General features: G+C 36.3%; 1 protein-coding gene across 2 annotated transcripts in view; it reads left to right on the top strand.

Moving 5' to 3' along the window:
• ANKFN1 (ankyrin repeat and fibronectin type III domain containing 1) overlaps positions 1 to 16,635 on the top strand; it is a 120,140-nt gene that overhangs the window by 18,737 nt on the left and 84,768 nt on the right. Inside the window, exon 2 of one of the 2 annotated variants that reach the window (XM_075441173.1) lies at positions 2,333 to 2,409. The exons of the other annotated variant lie outside the window; for it this stretch is intronic. The gene's annotated coding sequence lies outside the window, so the exon portion shown is untranslated. The remainder of the gene's footprint in view (positions 1 to 2,332; positions 2,410 to 16,635) is intronic. 2 annotated transcript variants of the gene reach the window in all.

Below are 16,635 nucleotides of genomic sequence, written 5' to 3'. Positions count from 1 at the left end.
CTCAACCACTGCTCGAAATCTGAGCCCACCTACCCTGGATGCGACAATAAACACCACCAAAGCTTTAAGTAGGCAAGTTGAATGTGCAGATATAGCAAATTACTTAGCAAGTGTAGTACTGGGTTTCTAATTTCATCTGCAGAGACCATTATTCCAGTTCCAAAATAGCACATTAGGCAAAACAAATTTGGCACAAAGAGTGAGTTTATCATCTCTTTGTTTCCTCTGTACATATAACATATTCAAAGTTGCATTTCTAGTTGCTTCACAGACAAAAGTGTAGTGTGTGGGAAGGACTGTAAACTAGTGGTTTCTGAAGCCAAGATTTAGGGAATTTAGATTTAGATTGAGATTTAGCTCTTTTCAAGCTGTTATAGCTTAAGAAGAATAATTAACTTGTACCAGCTTTTAAGCTTAAGTCATAACCTCTGTGGACTCTTTTCCCTGGTATGTCATGTTCAGCTTCCAATAAGCTGTCTTTTTTTGTGAAAAAGAGAAGGACGATCATATTGTTCTGAATCAAACATGCAATTTTATAGCAAGGCTGAATCCCTTCTGTAGCGAGAGGAGGAGGAGTGAGACGGCTTCCTTTATGCTGCAGTGGGAGTGTACCAAAGGATACAGGGAGAGAGATGAAGTATCCCACAGTTGCAAGAAACATTGTCGATGTTGCATACATGTACATTATCTCACAGTTCCAGTAAGGGAATGTCGAGCTTCTTGTACTTCAGTCATGTGTCAGACTAGATACAACTGGCATGTTTTAACATTATAGTCATTCCAGTTCATCACTTCTGGAGTTTACTGAAGAAGAAATATGGGATACCACACCTCCAGATTTTCCTCTTGCTAGATAAAAAAATTCGTTTCAAAGATTTTGACATGTTCAAACATTTATCCAGGATTTCTGGTAACACAGCAGGCCAAGTGGAGCATCAGTGACTGCGTCCCATGCTGCAGTTGTAGTATGCTGGTTCTTTCAAGAAATATTTGAGTAAATGCGCATGCACTATACAGTTGCTGTCTGCCTGCAATAGATCTGACACTTTCCAGAAGTTTTGGGCAGACCTGCCCTACCACACATGTGCTTTCAATTCACGCTGCGCTCAGTAAGTCAAGTCTTTCAGGAAGCATCTGACCTGCTCCACAAACTTTGTATATTTTTTCCGTGCATGCACAGAGGATTTGCTCTGTTCCTCATGTGCACACCAATTATACCCCATACAGTAGGTCTGACATGATGCTTTCAAGGTGTTGGTCTGACTGCACAGGTGTTGCGCAGCGTATGTGTAAGTATTTCAATCTGGACTTATGTCCAGAAGTCTATGTCTTATGTTTAGCTGAAACAGTTGCAATCACAACCAGTTGCTATGCCAAAATACAGGGCACTGAATTATTACTCTATGGACAGAACTAGAGATAAGGGAGGATAGAAACACCCCAAGTCAACTCTGCTGTCAGAGAAAGTGATTCTGGTACGCCAGACTTTATGTGCATGTGCCGTAAAGTGACTTCAAGCATGCATATTAATCCAACATATTTCATCAGACTAGGCAATCTGATCATAAGCAGACAGTCTATGTAGCACATGTGCACTGGATCTGATGACCTGCAGAAGTGTTAGACTTACTGTATATGTGATACATGGATCATATTTGTATAGGGCAGTCCTGAATATGAACTCATCCATCGGCTGTAGGAACACAAAATAACCATGCCCTACAGCCATAGGCTCTTTGAATATTTAGGAGAGAGTTGCAGCTCGTGCTTCAGTTGCAGTTTTATTTAAAAATTGTTTTTCTTCTGAAATACAGAAGAAAATTTGTTCCTGAATTTCCATAGAAGAAGAAAGATGACCTTTATCAGTACGGTAGATTATTTCAATTATTGACGGAAACAAATTGCATTGTGTAGTTACTCATATGCATGGTTTATTTATACCACGTCATATCAACACATCAACTTATTAAATTTTCTGACTGCAAAAAGAGTATGGCCGGTATGTTCAGATGTGGCTCATTTTTACTTGTTTAAAACTTCATTGTCTGCTATTCCAAGAATTCATTTGCATTGGAAATTACACTTTTGTGCAAATTGTTGGCAGATAATAATTACAGCTTAAACTGTCAGCCAAAATACACCGAAGCTATGGTTCTCATATTTGCATTCTGTATTCCTTTACTGTCCACTAAAACAAATTAATTACTCTGTGCTTCTTTTGCAATTCAGCAGGAGGTAAATTGGTACGGTAGAAATGAAAGGAAAGAGTCTAAAAGAAAATTGTCAACCAATTTGTTAAGTTTTCATTTCTCTTTACTGTATTGTTTTGCAGTATCAAAGCCTGAAAATTAAATGTCTGTCATTGCTTTGGGCATTGTCCTAGTCCTGCTGGCATGGGAACTATTAGTGGTAAGTGAAAATTTCAGATGGCTTTCTGAATGGCAGCTAAAGGACATCAAGAGGACTTAAAAAATCGTTTTCCTTTAATTTCTAATGGGCTCCATCATTCATTATATTTAAGAGATATTGAATAACATGGCCTTGATTTGCTTTTTTGAGGCTTCTGGTATCTTGGCCTTTGCACATGGGGGGGATTCCATCTCAATTTTTTCTTGAAAATAAAATCCTCTCTTACTCTCAAGTCTGTACTCCGTAGAAGTAATCTGGGATATCTTCCATTATATTCAATGGACTTCAGGCTTGGGTTTATAGATATAAAAAAGCGCATTGTTGTAAGTGCATACATTGCTCCTACTCTCTACAGCAGTGTTCAGATTAAAGAAACTGAAGAAATTCCTTACTGAAGGATGAGGAAGAATCACAGTATCTGTATACCGAGTCTGATCCAATCCCCTACTCACATCCTCTCGTCCATTCCTTATTTATTACATCCCTTTTGGCTCACTCCGTTCTAATTTACCAGAGTGCACAGATCTGTTAGAATATAGGTTATCAGTAATGCAGTTGCAATCTTGTAAGTTAGATATTGTGTCAATATCCTACCAATGCTTCTACTTCTAGAAATTCACCTGGAAATGGAGTTTTGTGCACCACTAACCGGTTTGATTGTGAGCCCTTGTTGATAAAATTCAAGTGACCTAATCTTCTGTGTTTTGAATCAAATGGTCTCTAGTCCCAGTGAGGAAATAAGAATAGTAACATCTCCTATTATTACATATACAGCAAAAAAATAATAGCACTTGCTTCAGAATTCTTGGGGTGACACAAGTAACAGATAATCTTAAATGGTATAAGAATTTTTAAAGGCGAATAATTAATTTTTGAATTGAATCTTCGTGTCTCATGTAAAAGAAAACCACAAACCAGAAGGTCTTGGAGCATTTTAAAAATATTTTAGTCCAATATTTCTGAATTTGAAAGTGGAGGGGGAAATTTTTTTTTTCCATTTTCAATGAATTGTGTAACAGGTAAAAAAGTAAATATGAAGTTTTTATAAGAACTTTCATTGAAATTTGATATTTCAAAGAAAAACAAAATTAAAATCATCAATACAGCTAAACATTTGTTTATGCTTCCGACTAGCTTCAAACAATAACACTGAAAAACAACCATTTTAATCTCTATAGTGCTGATTTTCAATTATATGATTTCAGTTTGGTGAGCAGATGGTGTGCAGTAATAAAGGGGGAATGACACATGGACTTAAAGGAGCTTCAAAAATTACAAAAGACTTTTATTTTGTTTTATTTTATTTTATTTTATTTTATTTTATTTTATTTTATTGTATTTTATTTTATGTGTTTATATTTAGGTCAGTTCTGGGGAGATCACAAAAGTAAAGTATGTTGATTCCCTTGTACGCAAAAATCCTGGTTCCTTCACTGAATGGGTTAAAGATCTGACTCTGATCTGAACCTTCAGCACAAGTGCAAACTGAAAGACGTAAATCTGATCTCACAAATCTAGACATAATTGTCAGCTACTTTCAGCCATTGTTCTGTATTGATTTTTATGTCCTTAGTTTTATTTAATGAACACGTTATTTTTCCCTTACTCTGTAAGTCTGACCTTATTCAGTAGAATCTCACTCTGCAACTCCCCTTTAAAAAATCTCTTCCATAACAGGTTCAGAAAGCAGTTTCCTGTGAATTTTTATGAGGATGTTATGAAAATTAGGGTTGCATTTTTGACCCCATTTAATCTCCAAGCATCTGGCTTGCACTGTTCTGTTTGGTGATGTTTCTTTCCCCCAATATGACTTTGATAAATACTTTTGGTAGGCTGCTTACCCTTTGCAATTCAAAGCATTAGAGTTATTTACTACACTCCTGCAAACTTTCCTATTGTTTCCACTGTCCTTTGTATCAAGTAATTTGGAGACCAGCACCAGCTTTGCAGCAGATTGATTATGTGGCTGTTGATGGCTGCTTCTTTTGGTAGTTTTGAATTTCAGTTCAGAGTAAGAAGAACTGTGCAAGTACTATAAAATTATATCTTTCTTGCTTTTATTTTCCCTTTGCACATGATGCTTTTATTAAGATGATATACTATTTTTATTTGCCATGAAATCTTAGTTCTACAAAACTAATTTAGTTCAGATGGCAACATTTGACATACGAATTTTTAAGAACTTTGATGTCCTACAGGACGAAATTCTTTTCATGCACCTTTAGTCGACGAGCTGTATTTTTACTGTCAGTAATTTTTTTTTTTTTTTGGTAGCATGGTAGTACCCCACTGTGAGCAGATACCCATTGTAGTAGGCACTAAACCAACATTTATTAACAGAGTTCTTGCCCTGAAGAATTTACAGTCTGAACATGAACACATAGAGGAGAGGAAAGGAAGGACTGTTTATTCTTCTATTACAGAGGAAAAACTTGAATGCAGGAACATGAAGGCTCAGATTCACAAAGACATTTAACTGCTGTTGAAATCAACTAATTGATTCAAGGTCCACGATCACTCTCTGTATAAGTATCAAGAGGGAAGACGGGAAGACACCAAATTTGGATATACACTTCCAAATAAAAATACTGGAAAAAAATCAAAATAATATAAACTAGCCACAAATATATATGTTTAGCTATAAATGGATATTTCCATTTATGAGTGGAAAACACTCTTCCAGTTGAGAATTGGCAGCATGAAACCCAGCTGTATTCGTGGAAATTTATAGCTCAGTGCTCTGATGGTCAGAGAAAATGAAAAGCCACCTCAGTTATCTAGTCAGAGAGATCTTGGAGTTTTGTCTTTGTCCTTGAAAGCTAACATTAGAGGCTTCAAAGCTCAGTGACCTGGACTCATGACTGCATGAAGGTTTTGTTTGTTCTATAACAGAGTAATAAATACATAGTTTATAAGGCTTTTTTTTAACATGGGAAATACCCCTTAGAAGCTGTATGACACATATAGTGTTTGCTTGCAACAAAACCTCTCAAAATCTCTCTACCTTGGGCGCTTGATCTCTGCTCAGTGGATGCCCTGAAACCAGAAGATAACCTGTAGGACTATAAAAATAAAATGCTGAAGTTTATCTAGGGACGTGTATAAAAAGTCCTTTTGACTGACTAATCTTAGAAGCAGACTTAAAGAAGACTCATTGAAACTATGCACTTGAGATGAGAGGAATACTTGGGAATCTGGTAATGAATACTTGGGAATCTGGTTATGTATGTGGTTATACCAGCCAAAAACCCAGGTCAAATACAATTCTTGAAAAACAAAAATTATATAGAAGCTTTGTTGTTTGCTGTGCCGCTTATTAGCAGCCAAAGTGACATAAGCAAGCTCGTTCTGTGTAAAGCACCACCAAAACTGAAATGGCATAATTTCATTGAGCTGTCCAAGCAAATTCTGTATTTTTAAGAAACTTAAATGTTTCATAATTTGTGAGAAACTTAACTTTTATTATTGTCTTGGCATGGATTATAGCATAAAAATAATTAGATAATTTGAAGATCTATGTAAAATCTTAGAAGTTAATATTTTCCTAATGGTAGTTCACTTAAGACTTATCTTTATAGTTAGCTTACAGATAGTTCTTTTTCAAAGTTAGGAGAGGAACTTCTTTTACATTATCTCTCTGGATAACAGAAAATTCCCAATAATTAATGCCAGATCCTCAGCTCTCATAGTTGCATTGAAACCATTAGGTCTATGCCAGTTTACTTCATTTGAAGATCAGGTATAAAAATGAAAATGGCAAGGCAAAAAAATATGAGCAATTTGATATCAATAAAAATGTGCATGAGGTCAGTAAGGACATAGCTTTTTCAAGTTTTCCTTTGACATGATTGCCCTAAAGAAGGACTTATTTTTTTTCAGTCACTGAGCAAGTTAATGTACGGCAAATGATAAATTACAAAAGAAAATAATCTGTTGTAACAAAACCTTGGCAGAGGCCCAAGTATTTGTTCCTAAACTATTTATTTTTCCCCAGCTGTATTTATGAGTGAATACATTGGTGTTTCTAAAGCAAGTATTAAAAACTGTAACATCTTTTGAGTAAGAAACTGGTTTTAGTTATGTACTTCCAAAAAGAAGTTTTTCCTTTTCCAAAATTTGAACTTTGACCTTTCTGAAATCTCACTTTCACAACTGAAAATTCCAACTGGTTTTATCTGACAATGTTTGAAGAAAGAGAAATTTCAATTCAGAAGTATGAATCAAATTTCTGACACAGAAAGTTACCTAGTTGCTCAGAAAACTAATAGATCAGAGGACAAGTCACTCCCTCACTTTCAATAGCAAATACATTCAATAACTTGTATTTAAAGAATTGTCACTATAACTTATGTCTGGGAAAGTTATAGTAATAATTATTTACCAAATAAAAATTAAATCAGAGACAATACAGAATATGCCATTAACTCAAGGCGGGTATGTGTTCTTTTTAATTCACTGTAGCACTGGTAGAAAACCTTCATTAAAAAATGTTGTAAGGAAAATTACCGTTTAAATGATGAGCTTAGTGGAAAAAAAGAAAGGTCAGACCTGAGATATGAATGTAGAAAATGAAAAGTTTGAATTTTACTGAGTCACAGAGAGAGAATATTGTATTAAGGAGTTGGGTGTGTACTCCACATGTGATTAATTAGCTGCACCCAGGTGGTGAGATAAAAGAACAAGAAGCAGCTTAGCTGAGAGAGATCTGTAGGGAATAGGGGGTTGGTGTGGAAGTGCTGGGTCAGGGAAAGGGGCTTGCTCTACTGGCTAGATGAAAGGCCTTGCTGGGTGCACCTGCTGTGTAGGCAGCAGCAGAAGCCCTTGGAAACAGAGGTCTTAGGAGAGGCCAGGCAGCAGGATTTGGTTTATCTGTTTTCTTTACTGATGACCTGTGTTTGAACAGTAAACATGTTCCTTAGAGGGGGATATAGTGATGCTAAAAATGCTTCATTAAAAAGTGTGACTGGCTTATACCTGAGTGTGGAAGCTGAGGTAAGAATGTTAGAAGGTGGAGTTGTTGCTTGTATTGCCTTGAAGTACTGTTTGGTTCTGCTAAGCCTGTGTCTGACTGCCCCCTCCAGCTTTGCTTGCCTTTGGAGTGTGTCATGAGCAGCGGAGCAACTTGGAATGTTCTTCTGGTCCCTTACTGAAGGTGAATAGTGATGCTGATAATGGCTAGTAGAGAGCTGCACAGAGGAGCTGAGAACAGATAGTAAAATAAGTGGATCCTATGGATGGAGAAGTTCCTTGTCTAGAGTGGTTTGGGTGTATGCCTGGGCCAAGCCTCGTTATAAGGCATGGAATATATGGAATTGAAGTGAAAGTCTATATGGGACAAGAAATGGGGTGGTCTTTATAGCAGGGTGGTCTTAAACTGAGGTTTAATGTATGTACAATATACAGACATTTTTGACAGACCATTAACACCTATAATCTTGTAAATATTTGCAATTTTCTAGATCATAAATATAGCTGCATAAGCAGTTCTTTCAGGACATCATTTATACTCCATTAAAGGTTAATTTACAAGTTAGTACCTTATAGAAAGAAGATATGTGTACTTTTATGTTAACTTTCTGTAAAGGGAGACTGGTGTCTCCAGCAGCAATTTGTAATTCTCCTGTGACGCTCCCAGTGGCACTATTCAAAGCACTATTTGAATTCTTTTCATCAGCTCATGTTCACAGCAAACTTAATCTTCTGTTTTGAAGACGGAGGGGGAAAGAAAAAGAAAAAAGAGCAAGATCTTAGGTCTTCTGTCTGCGTTCCCAAGCATCCAACTGTTTGTTTAAACAGTCTCCCCTGACACGCATTCTCATTTGTCACAGTGCTGATGATACCTGCTACTGTATCTTAGCCCAACTTAACTAGCTTGACTGTGCTAGGGTCTTGGTTGTGAAGGGGGGCAGGGAGGGAAGAGGTAAATAGTAGGGGATTGACTCTGTGGGCTATGACTTTATTCACTGTAATGGCATTTGTGCTTTCTAAAGATCAAAGGCCAGAGAAAGGGTGGGGGCTGGGAAAGAGAGAGAAAATTGTTCACTGTAGACCTAGTCAGGAGGTTTCAGAAGTGGCTGTGAGAAATTAGGTGCCTCTCTGCACATTTGATCATCTAACTTTGAAATTCTGATGAGAAATCTTACAGAAGGATCTGAAGAGAGAATAACCACTCATAAGTTAGGACTATTGGGGAATAATGAAGAAGGAAGGTGCCACATTTAACTGATTTGGATTTATTTTATTTTTCTAAATGACAGCTTTCCTTGTTGAGCCTGGTAGTTAAACAAATGAGTAGCTTTCAAAATTGCAGTTAGCTGCAGATATGCAGGGGAAAAAAGAAATCGTATGTAAACGCATATACTTTGTTGTCAGTTGTTGGGAGAAAAGAAAGCTTTCGCAAATGGTGTGGCATGAGTTTTTACAATGGTCTCTACAGGCTTATTCACCTTCCATAGGATTTCCAGCAAAGAGAGAAGAAAACTTTCTGCTTGTTGCTGACTATGTAGTGTATGTTTGTCTTTGTTATTCATATCTTAATAGTGCAAAGATTTCAGCAGCATTTTTTCCTGTTTCAAACTGCTGTGCGCATGGCAGAATGTTCCAACCTTCTGTTTTTCATATACTGAGCTTCTTTCAGCTGATTTTATACACGAAATGGAGGGTGGTCATTATGGTGCATTCACAACACACTAAATAGGAACTAATTAGTTCCTCTTACTGTATTGTTTTCACTAGAAAGCTTTTTATAAAAATTGAACTTTTCTCAAAATGGAATGACATCAACACTTGGGTAATTTTCTCAGTCTCAGGGTTGAATTTCTGACTAGGGGATGTGAGAACTGGAAGCTTTGAGCATTGCATGTTGAGTTTGTAATTTTTCAGTCCATACTTTCTTCTCTGAAAGAGGCATGCCAAGGGGTAATTAAAGAGTCTCAGGCTGCAGACTGGTATGAGCTTCCCTCTTACCAGGTTAGTGATCTAACTGCAATACTATAGAGCCACTCAAATCCGTCAGAACTGCTCCACTTGTTTTGAATGGTTAGTTGTTGTCTCGGAGAAGAACTTTCTGAGGTACTGCTTGTAACCTCAAACCAGGTTTCCTCAACATTTTTAAAAACACATCCTTATTAATCCAGTTGTACCTCCAGTGTTGAACGAAGTAACTGCCTTCTTGAGGCCTGAATGAACTGGCATGTATTTTACTGTTAAATTCAGTGGAACAACTTCTACTGTAAATGTAGCTGTAGTTGGCTCTAGGAGATATCTAGTGTGCCAGTGATGATGCTTTAAGTCCTAGTGTCATACACATGCTTGGAAACCACTGTGTTTTGCATGACCAAGGAGACATCTTTAACTTTTAACAGAAACATTGATCTTGATGCTGAAGAGCAGCTGTGTGGCATGATGTTGCTGAATAATGTCACGTGCTGTGTGGCACAGGAATATTAACAAGAGGTTGGAGAGAGGCATATTAAAATGGCAGAACTACATAGGTCAGTCATTGCCCTTACGAGGCACAAAGGCAGCTGCTCTATTAAGTGAAGTACTGGGTTTGCATATACATATCAAAAAATGTGGTTTTAATTTATCTTGTAGTAGGTACCATAAATTGCCTTATTATAGCTGAGGTTGTAAGTGGGTGGGCAAAACAAGGGTAATCATAACGAAAAGTCAAAAATGTTTCATTCACTAGGGAACTCAAAGAACAGTTTCTTCCTACAATCACTAGTAAAGCGGATGTGGTGAAGGAACATGAGGTTTAATGGCTGTGCAAGTGCTTTAATATGATTCAGCCTTAGAAATCAGTCAGCCTCCCTATTTTTTTGGTACTGGGCCTGCTTATAGGTCTATGGCTCGCCATTGTACGCTTGAGGCAGTTTAAAGAAATATTTATCTACATTAAGAAGTAGCAAAAGTTTTTCGTGATGGCATTTGCCACTCATCTTGCAATCTGTGAAAGGACTGTCTTAATCCTCTGTCTGGTCTTCTTTTGTACCTCCTGAAAATTCCCCTCGTATCCTTCAGAAATAGGAAAAATTTCTGAAGAAATCCTTTCTGCTATCCATTTCTCTTTTCTTGTCCCTGCCTCTTAGCTCTAGAAATGTGCAGTTCCCATTGTAGTAGTTAAGGTAAGGGTCACAACTTGAAGAGGGACTGATTTCTTCTTACTCTGCCCTGTGCACAGCTGAGGGAGGGCTGTGACTGTCTGCTTTCCTCCTGCAGCAGCTCTATTCACGTGTATGAAGTGAAGCACGTGCTCACGAGCTTGAGGGATCAAGCCCAACACATTTGCTCTTGGCCTTCCTCTCCCATATTTCATATATAAATTTACAAAGTGGAAGGTAAATTTTACAAAAATATTCATAAATAAGTAAATAGATGATTGCCTCAGTATGTGAAATCTTGCTGAATTCTTTGGGTTGGATCCAGATTTACACAAGTGCAGAGCTCAGTGAGAACTGCAGGTTAGAATGCCTCCTCATTCAGCTACTCAAATAATATTTACCTCACTAAATTTTACAGTAACTTCTGGAGACTTTAGGCTCCTCTGTAGAAACCTTAATTTAAGGAAAAGGTCCTAAAAGCCTGAAAATGTAAATTAAAGCAGGATTCATTCTATTCATTTTGTTTCCTAGAATGGAAGCAATTTAAGCTATATTAGAAAATTAAAGGAGTGTCTGTTAGTTATTAAATTCACAGTTTAAAAATCTATCAATCAGACTTGCCTGGAATTGCATGAAAACCTGTTTTGTTGTGTAAATTGTTGCAGAAATAAGTTCAGTTGCCGAATCTTTGAAGCAGTGATGTGTCACACAGTTATTCAGGAAGCTTTACAGAAGGTTACTTGAGGACACCGTTAATGTGTAAAATATTTCTGCTGATACTTTGTATATTTTGTCATGAATGTGGCTGTTACATTTATCAGACTAGTATCTTTTCTCTCTTCATTTAAACGGTGGTGAATAGATATGAGGGCAGTTTTTCTTTTCTGTTGTGAGGGAAGAAAAATGTTGGAATGCTTATGAAATTACAATGTTATGGTCTGTTTGACATTATTAAGTCAAAGACTAATTTTTTTATCTAGACATTGATCAGGAAGGGTTTATTCCTGCAGTAGCAAAATTAGTGAGATATTAACCAGCACTTTATAGTCTGATCAGAGCTGTCATTCCACAGTATTATTTTGCCAGTCCTTCAAGTTATTAGTGTTTCTATTAGTGTTAGAGTGAAAGAAGATCTTTCCATGTTTTCTTGTCATTTCTAAAAATGCTTTGTTATAATTCCACATAACAAAGTAATTTCATCATTGCAATAAATTTCTGGGTAGAATAAGTTGTCATTAAACTGTTTTGCTTTAACTAGCTTGCTGCAAATGGACAGTACAATATTTTTCTGGGTAACAGTCAGCTTTTCTGAACAATAGTTTGCATGAGTTGAAGATACTGACAATGCTTGGTGAAAGCACCACGCTTCTGATCTTTCAATATAAAGCATAAATAACAGGAAGACCTACCAGAGCAGTTTATCTCCAATCCCTCTCTGAAGCTGTGTATTTCACAGAATTATTGTCATGAAGGTGACCAGCAAAGCAGTGACAGAACCAAGATCCTGATTTTCTAAGAGTGAAATAATGTAACAGCTATCTAAATATTTGCTTTAGGAAGTCTGACAGAACTTTTAAATAGGAGCCTTCTATTACCTTATAACCAGACAGCATAGAGGTAATAATTGGAGCATCTTTAGCTTGTCATAAACAGTTGCTAAATTGCAAGAGAAAACTGCAAGTTGAACCATTGCACAGATTTCTTTTTTTAGAAAATAATTTTATTACTCAAAAGCTACTGGAAAACTCTTTGTCCATCTCTTCATTAAGCTGGTATTATTTGTATTCCCATGTATAATACTACAGCCAAATGGCTGAGATTTTGGAGGCTTTCCAGAAAGACAATATGCTTGATATATTTACATACTCTAGCAGAGATCCTAAGTTGTTTCTTTATACTTTCAAGATCCAAGAAATCAGAATGTTGCTTTCTTTGCTACATAAAGTCTGTGTAATTGTGCTTCACTTAGCTTTAGGAAAAGCAAATTCCGATTTCCTCTGTAACAGAATATACCTAATAGGGAGGGTGTCCTATTTGTTCAGCTGTTTATGAACTGCTATTGTAATTGAAGAACTATAATCAGAAGGAGCTCTTCGAAGTTCTGTGTATGTTTTCCTTTCCCAGATCATGTCACAAATCCATTCTATACAGATGTGTTAGCTCATCCTGGACCATTTCTTTTAAAGTTTTCACATTGAATGATTAGGATAAACATCTATTGGGACTTTCAAAATGATTTACCAAAATAGTGGCTCACTTTCTTCTAGTGACTGAGTATCAGTTTAAACCGGTGAGAATTATTTATCTAAGAGCATAGCTACTTGTAAAACAAGGCATTATTCCGTCACTGAGATTATATTTTCATCTGTTTTGGTTTCACTATAATCTATCCTTTGTCTATTTTTCGCTACCAAATTAATTTTCAGCAGGCTTGATCATGGTAGAATGCTGTAGCTGCAATTGTAATTTCCCATATGACTTGTAAGCATCTGCAATTTTTAAACAAAATGTGTTTCAAGATTTGAAAAAAATCTGTCCAAAACAGTAATAGGTGGATGCTACACATTGTGATTCCCTGACAGCTGCTTATTATTGCTGTGATATCAGTGAAAGTTAAAGCAGCTTTCAGTTTTGGTGTTCAGATTTCATAGAGGATGCCAATAGAAGAACATAAGACAGATGAATTCTGGGTAAGAGGAACAGGTTGTCGAATGTTCAACCTGTAGTTAAGAAAAGCCTTCCACGTTTTCTATGCTGTCCAGCAAAAGAATTGAACCTATCAAAACAGACTCTTGAAGCAATCGATTGGCTCCAACCCTGTTGCAGTTAATAGTGGTCAGTACCTCTGGATGTTATTTCTGACCCATGACCAGTCATCTTCATTTGTCATTTGTTGGGGTTTTTTGAAGACACTTTTTGCATCATTCATTCCTAATATAGTATTATTTTCAGAACAGTGCAGGTAATGCAGATGCCTTTTTTTGACCTTTTTAATCATGACCTGTCAATTGTAAAGAATGGTGATTTTAATTTGTTTCCTTTTCCATTTGTTCCTGGATTAATAACAGTGTAAAATCTTGTGTTATTTGAAATAGGTGAAATTGTATATCAGTACACTGCCTTCTCTTCTTAGAGACAGAGGTGAAAATGAGTTTATACAAAACTAATATAAAGTTCTCTTTGTATAGAACTAATAGAATAAAATTCCACTGTAATTAGTTTCAGACTTCACTGACTTTCGTATTTCACTCATAAGCTTAATTTTCTCACCCATCTGTGTATGCTATTCAGATGTATTAATTATTCCATATTGGAAGACATTACTTGATAATTGGTTTGTTGTATAATTTAAAGCAAATGCTGTAGTGAATTTTGCCTTTCTTTTTATTCAGAAATCATCTGCAAGCAGTTTTCTCAAAAGTACTATTCACAGAAAATTATTTACCTGGTAGTTATATTTGAGGAAATACAGTTGGTCTCTAATTGTGTCTAAAAAGCTTATTCTGTGTATGTAATATTTTCTTTTTAATATATTCTAACTCTTAATTGCTTTTTATTAGATGGACACATATAGGTACAGTAATTTTCAGTACAGTAATTTCTTCCCTTTCTGCATTGCTTTTCATGGAAAGGAAATTTCATGAGTTATCTCTGAGAAGTAATCGAATTCTATATAATTGTTTGCTTGGAAATACAGTTCAGATGCTTCTCTGGATAGATAGACAAATCAAAAGGAATTGACTCCCTCCTTTGGAGCATGCATTCTCAAAACAATGTCTTGCAGGCAGATGATAACTTTTACTGCAGATTCAAAACTTTTCACCGCAATCCCAAATATATTATTTTCTTGTATACTTGTGAGCACTCATTTATTTCCCACTTCACATTTAAAAAGTATTTCTGGTATGCAAGTGGCATTTAATTCTTACAGTCATCTACTGTAAACACCATGTGTGCAATTGGAAATATTGTCTGAACTTAGAAAGAGCTTTCTTCTACATTTTGACAACTGATTGACAACAGAGAACAGCAGTAGCTCAGTACTGCCAAAGCTTATTAGGATTGGTGTTTCTGCTGTGATTATCTGTTTTTAATAGTTGAATCTAGGGTTGAAGAAAGTAGATATTCCTCATACACAGTGAGGTTTCATATCTGTGACCAATTGAGAGATTCTCCCTGCCCAAACGTAAGATCAAAATGCTAAGGAAGCTTACAAATCATCTGCTCTTTAGCAGATATCTGAAAGGCAATAACTTTGAGGGGTGCTTATTATTTGCTAACAAAACAGGAGCCCCCATAATGGAATGAAGATTAGAATGTATGGAGCTGTGAAACTTGATTTGACATTAGAGAAGATTCATTTAATTTTAATGCCTAAACTCCTTATTTTTCATGAGGGCTGTATGAATAATTCTGGCTAGAAGTAACCAGTTGTATTATTCTGCTTACTGTTCTCACAAGGCTCCTGAACACGATGCTGCATACTAAAATCACATTTGGTTGTTCATAGGTCAATTGTTGGAAAAACTCTGACCAAAAAGTCTATTTTTAATGTTGTATAACTATAACTGCGTTATTTCTTTAAGCACATATTGGAACTATTTGGAGTTCTATGAATCATATTTTTTTCTATGACTTACATTAAAAAGTTCAGTTCTGGTATAAATAGAGGAAAATCTAAGCAATCTTTGTGGTGGGTTGGTACCATTAAACTTGTAACTGTGTTTCTTCCACTGTCAGAAAACATAGCTGTTTCACTTGTCTTTGTGTGTGTCCTGTGATTTTTTTATTCTACCAGCACAGTTTATATCTGATATATCAACGCATTCAATTTTTAGCCACTTTGACACCACCAGTTTGTATATTCAGGAGGCTGGTAGTTAGTCTCGGATTTCTCACCCTTTTAAAGAATCATTCTTTAAGGACTGAACTTGACTGAACATGCTTTTTTAAGTGTCTGGATGTTTTTCAGAAAAAGGAAATTTACATTTAAACCGTGAGATTGTGATACAATGGCCTAGTAATCAAACTTTTCTATAATATTGAAATACTGATACTTTAGCTTGTTGCTGAAGTACAGGTTCACTTCGAATAGAGTGTTTTCAGGTGGGAGGCACCTACAATGATCATCTAGTCCAGCTGCCTGACCACTTCAGGGTTGACCAAAAGTCACAGCATGTTGTTAAGGGCATTGACCAAATGCCTCTTAAATGCTGACAAGCCTGGGGCATCGACCACCTCTCTAGGAAGCCTGTTCCAGCATTTGACCACCCTCTCGACATAGAAGTGGTTCTTACTGTTAAGTTGGTCCTTAATATATCCTCAGTTAAAGAAAATGACACCATCATTCATTTGTCACTAACTTTATTCTATTGATTTTATGTAATCTAATCTATGGGCTTTTCTAACACAAGTATCGGGTAGCATGTCAGTAATACTAAAATTCAGTTACATGGTAATTTCTAGAAGTGGGGGGGTAAGTCAGATGAGCCAAGCTTGCACAAAATTCCAACGTTTCTGTTAAGCTGTATGATAGGAACAATATTACTGTCCAGTTCTAGCTCTGCTGCACATACACTGAGTAACCACTGGACAAATCACTCTGCCTTCCTTTTCCTGTCCTGTCTATTTGCAATCCATTGAACTTTCAAGTACTGGTACTTGCAACAGTAATTCCAATAGAAAACATATACCTTCACACTGACTTGGGTGCAGAAATGTATCTGTCTGAGCTTTTTGATAGAATACTGTAAAAGGGACTACTGAGTCCTTGAATGCTCCTTTTTCAAAATTTGAAATGGAATTTTTACATGTTTTTTTCATGGTTGCCCTTTGTCTATGATTCAAGGTTGAAGTAGTTCTTGTCAGCTTGATTTCCACCTCCCAGCCCCAACCCACGCCCCGTAGTTCAATATTTCTCTGAAGAAAATTCACCTTATTTGTATTGAACAGTAGGCAACAGAGCCATCTGCACCAGCAATTCTAAGAAAGAATCTTTATATGATTCATGTTTAACACTACATTTTATGAAGTGCAGTTGGAATAATCAATTCAACCTCTTCTTTATCAGCGCAGGTTTTCTTGTTGCTTTTTTTTTTTTTCAGAGAACACAGGAAATTCA

This window comes from Opisthocomus hoazin, chromosome 21 (genome assembly GCF_030867145.1).
Source record: "Opisthocomus hoazin isolate bOpiHoa1 chromosome 21, bOpiHoa1.hap1, whole genome shotgun sequence".
Classification (NCBI taxonomy): domain Eukaryota; kingdom Metazoa; phylum Chordata; class Aves; order Opisthocomiformes; family Opisthocomidae; genus Opisthocomus; species Opisthocomus hoazin.
Note: the sequence above shows the minus strand (reverse complement) of the source record. Positions and strands in the feature narration are given on the sequence as shown.